The sequence below is a fragment of the Macrotis lagotis genome, chromosome 6, assembly GCF_037893015.1.
Source record: "Macrotis lagotis isolate mMagLag1 chromosome 6, bilby.v1.9.chrom.fasta, whole genome shotgun sequence".
In the NCBI taxonomy this organism is placed as follows: Eukaryota; Metazoa; Chordata; class Mammalia; order Peramelemorphia; family Peramelidae; genus Macrotis; species Macrotis lagotis.
In genome coordinates this window covers 119,670,876-119,675,850 of record NC_133663.1, presented here as the reverse complement: position 1 = coordinate 119,675,850, position 4,975 = coordinate 119,670,876, and the positions used below count along the sequence as shown (strand labels likewise).

The following is a 4,975-nucleotide window of genomic DNA, read 5'->3' as shown; positions in this document are numbered from 1 at the left end:
ATCTTTAACTTGTTCTTTTTCTAGCTTTTTCTAGTTGAATATCCAATTCATTGATCTTCTCTTTATTTTATTCATATAAGCATATAGAGATATAAAATTTCCCCTAAAAACTGCTTTGGCTGTCTCCAATAAATTTCATCTTGCTGTCTAACTTGTTATAATTTTCTTGGATGAAATGATTATTTGTATGATTTGTAGTTTGATCTACTCATTCTTTAAAATAAAGTTATTACTTTCCAATTAATTTTTGATTTATCTTTAAGTGACCCTTAAATACATGTAATTTTTATTGCCTCATGATCTGAAAAAAAAGTATGAATTTATTATTTCTGCCTTTCTACAGGTAATTGTAAGGTTTTTGTGCCCTAGTACTTGTTCAATTTTTGTATAGGTGTCATGTACTGCAAAGAAAAAGGTATAAACTTTTATATCGCATTATATTTTTTCCGAAGTTCTATTAAATCTAAGTTTTGTAGGATGTTATTCACCTTCTTATTTTCCTTCTTGTTTATTTTCTTAGATCTATTTAGTTCTGAGAGAGCGAAGTTGAGGTCCCCTATTATTAAAGTTTTGCTGTCTGTTTCAAATTCCTTCAGCTTCTTCTATTAGAATTTGGATGCTATACCACTAGGTGCACACATGTTTAATACTGATATAGTTTCATTGCCTAAGATGCCTTTTAAGAAGATGTAGTTTCCTTCCTTATCCCTTTTAATGAAATTTATTTTTACTTTTGCTTTGTCTGAGATCAGGATTGCTACCCCTCAGTTTTTTCATTTCTGCTGAAATGTAATGGATGTAATCTGAGGTTGTTTGCCCTCTGGCATATGGTATTCCAGGTCCTCTGGTCCTTCAGTGTTGAATCTGGTAAGTCCTGTATAAATCTTAGTGTATTTCCTTTGTATCTAAATCTCTCCTTTTTGCTTCTTGTAGTATTTTCTCCTTTATTGGAGAATTCTGAAATTTGGCTATGATAGTCCTTGGAATTGTTATCCTGGAATCTCTTTTTGGACGAATTTTGCGTGTTCTTTCAATGGCTATTTTGTCTTCTACATGTAACAGATAGGAAAATTTTCCAAGATAATTTCTTGAAAGATATTTTCCAATTTGGCTCTTTTTTTTGATCTAGGCTTTCTAGCAGTCCAATAATTTGTAAATTATCTCTCCTGAATCTATTTTCCATGTTTTATTCCCCTAAAAATACCACACACCTTTCTCATTTTTTCAGCCTTTTAATTTTATTTGATGGAATCTTATTGTCTCATAGATTCATTGGTTTCTGTTTGTCCATTTTCAATTTTTAGGGCTTTGGTTTCTTCAATTAGCTTTTTTGTTCCCTTTTCCAGTTGTTTAATATTACCTTTTGCTGAGTTGCATTCCATTGCCAGTTGGTCTATATAAATTTAAGATGCCATGCATTCCTTTGGCAGTTGTTTAATTTGAGTTTTAGGTAAGTTTCATTCCTTTTCCATTTGATCAATTTTATTTTTTGATGTGTTATATTCTTTTCCCAGTTGGTTATTTTTACTTTTAAAAGAGCCAGTTTCTTTGGTCAATTCTGCTTTTTTTTAAGATCATTTAATGCAATACTCTCATTTTAAAGGTGAAGAATCCAGGCCCAGATACTGTCTGAGGAGGGGAGTAAAAGCAGCAAAGAGGAGCTAGTGTTGTGTACTAACTAGCTTCAATGTGTGCTGAGAACCGGAAAGGAAAGACTAATGTTAAGGGGAGGGGAACCTCACATTGAGGAATCCCACAGGCTTTGTGACATTGAACTTGTCCACCGTGGTGATGATGATGGCAGGAGTGGTGAGGAAGAACAGGAGGATAAAGAGCACCACGTTAATAATTAGGCATCGAAGCCACCAGGTGAAGCCACGGATGGAGAGATTCTCCCAGTAGATGTTCTGAGGGTCAGGGGCAAAAGAGACCGTCCAGTTGGTGATGTTCAGTGAATCACTGCACGATGAGCTTTGGGGTTCCCCCTGATATGTACAGCCTTGCCAATTACATGCATTAAAATCCTTTAGGATGAGGGCTGCAATGCTCTCATTGTGGAAGGTCACAAAGGCCATGCCCAAGGGCTTCTGATTCACTTTCTCCTGTTCCTGCTTATATTCTTCTTTCAACTTCTGCTCCAACTGTGTGTCGGACTGGATAGCTTCCACCTCTTCACAGCCTCGAAGAGCACAGCAGCAGAGGTGCCCACAAGGTTTAGGGTTGATCATAGTCGGGACATTCTCTCTGGCCCGCAGATTGCTGAAGTGTATCCTCCCTCTCTCTCTGCTTCCTTCCTTTGACCTTCCAGGGACATCAGTTTGGCGACATTATAGCAAGACCGGGCTTCCAACACGGTGCAGTTGGGATATGCCTCCTCAAAGTGCTTCTTGATGTTTTCTGATTCTGCATGCTTGGAGATGCCATTAATGAAGAGGGTGCGCTTCACCATGTCGTCTTCTGTATAACGCATCTTGGAGGTATGTCTTCGCATGCTATACACAGTGAGTAGGAGGTATAGGAAGGCAAAAGAGGTGTGCAGCCATACAGGTGGTTACTTGAGTCCAGGTTGGCAATGGTGGTTCTCCCAAAGCTGTAGGGGTTGTTTTCAAGCAGGTTCCCTGAGAAGTTGACAGGAAGCACAATGCCCATGGAGAGAACACCTGCGACCGCAAGCAGCCCAATGATGCAACGGCACTGCATCAGCTCCACACTTGTCCAAGATCTCCTCATCCTTTATCCTGAAGCTTGCTGTCAGCCAGGAGCAGAAACCATTGTCTCTCTGTTCAAAGTCCACGGAGCTGGAGACAGAAGTGAGGCGCTCGTAGCGGTCATGGCTCTCTGCCTGCATTGCTGAGGACATATATTCCTGCTCCACTCGGTCTCTTTGCTGGCGTCGCAGCCTGTCAACATCGGTAAGCAAGGCCAGGCGTCCGTAGTCCCAGGCCACCTTAGGAAGTCAAGAGCAAGTACTGTGGGAATTCCCCCAAAAGGCAACCCTTGGAGTACGGTGCTTCTGATCCGGGCTTTGTAACAGTAATCCTTAGTTTCCTGGGTGTTGTTGAGTGTTGGGTTGCCCAGCAGAAAGGGCATCATGGTTGCTATTGCCCCATCATCCTCCCTGGAGTGCAGACTCGGCTCCCGCTCCGAGGCTCGGGCCGGGGCTCGGGGCTGGGGGCGTCGCTGGGTGGCGGGGTCCCCCGGCTGGGGGAGGCCGGAGGAGGGAGTTTGGTCAATTCTTGATAATTTTCCTATATGACTCATTTCATTTTTTCTTCATTATTTCTTCTCCCTCTCTTCTATGCTTTTTAAATTCTTCCTCGCTGAGCTTTTGGAATTGATCTTTTGAGACTACCCATATAGGTAATTTTTCACTGCTTTCTTTTTCTGAAGTGGTATTGTTATCATCTGTATCTGCATAGTAGCTTTCTATGGTTAGTTTTCCTTTAGCTTTTTTGCTCATTTTGATTGTTTGAGCTCTGCTTTCTTGAATATAGGGAGCATAGAACCAAGCCTTTTATCCTGGGTCTGATCCCTGGCTTGCAGTTGTCCAAGATGCTGTTTATGTAGCCCAGGCATTGCCTTTGCAGCGGTATATTTCCACCCTTATGTCCTGCTTCTGCCTATACAGTGGTTTCTTCCCAACCCAGTCCTGTCTTTTGTCCCAATGTTCTCTGACTTTGTTTGGGATTGGGACCTTCCCTACAGGTTTACTGTCTAGCTGCTGGGACCCAGGCTGCTGTCAAGCTGCCAGGACCTGGAATGCACTGTGGCTAGAAGTCTCCTTTTGGTTTTCATGCTCTCCTGTCTAACTGGGTTTTATTTACCATTTTCCCTCAAAGAGACAGACTTTCATTGAAGATCCTCTGTAATGAATACAATTGAAAACTTATTTAGATCTTGTCTTTTTTTTTGGTGGGATTTGTAGTTTTACTATCCGTGTAGAGGTTTCATTTAGTATTATGTAGGGAAAAGCACTGGGAGTAATGCTAGCTCTCCCCCAGAAGTCCAAGAAAGTCCTAAGTTATTATTATCATTATCATTATTATTATTATTTTCATTATTATTATTATTGATTGAGGCTAAGTGACTTGCTGAAGATCACACAGCTAAGTGTCTGAGGTTTTATTTGAACTCAGGTCCTCCTCACGCCAGGGAGAGTGCTCTATCCACTGGGCCACCTAGTTGCCCCTAAGATTTATTTTCTTTCTTTCTTTAGTTTGTTTTTTTTTTTTTTTTGCAAGGCAATGAGTGTAAGTGGCTTGCCCAAGGCCACACAGCTAGGTAATTATTAAGTGTCTGAGGTGGGATTTGAACTCAGGTACTCCTGACTCCAGTGTGGGTGCTCTATCCACTGCACCACCTAGCTGCCGCCCTAAAGTTTATTTTCAACAGTTGTTGCCTTCTTACTTCTAAGATTAATTTCTTTCCTTCCTTATTCCATACAATACTAGCTATTTCAAGTACATTCACTTTGTTCTTTGTTCCTATCAATTGAACTGCATAAGCAGTCACATTGTTCTGGCTCCTTCATGGGACAATAACATCAACAACAAGGGCAATGACTTTAGCAACCAAAACAAATCTTAAATTTTATGCCACAGAATGCAGGTAAATATTTAACAATTATCTCAGAAAAATATCAGAGATAAACTTCTACACTTAGTCTGCATTTGAAACTAAACAACTAATTTTTAATTCTAGACCATTAGCAAAAAAATATTATTGTGGTTGCTTGTACATCATGAAGTACTACTGGACTGGATTTAAGTGAGAAAATGTTTCAAAAAAGACAAGGCTTTCTCTTTTTCTTCCACAATCATCTAAGTCAAGACTAAAGTATAGTTGAAGGTAATGGTCCAGGGTGGCAAGTTTTATGTCTGACCAAACTCCACAGCACCTGGTTCAGCTGCCTTAATGGTCACTAGAATAAATTATTCTCTTCTGCCTTTCACATTGGGGGAATATCTTTACATGC

The 4,975-nt window shown here is 40.3% G+C and overlaps 1 pseudogene; it reads right to left on the bottom strand.

Moving 5' to 3' along the window:
• Positions 1 to 1,721: 1,721 nt before the first annotated feature.
• Positions 1,722 to 3,135, bottom strand: LOC141492208 (CSC1-like protein 2 pseudogene; annotated as a pseudogene).
• Positions 3,136 to 4,975: the final 1,840 nt, after the last annotated feature.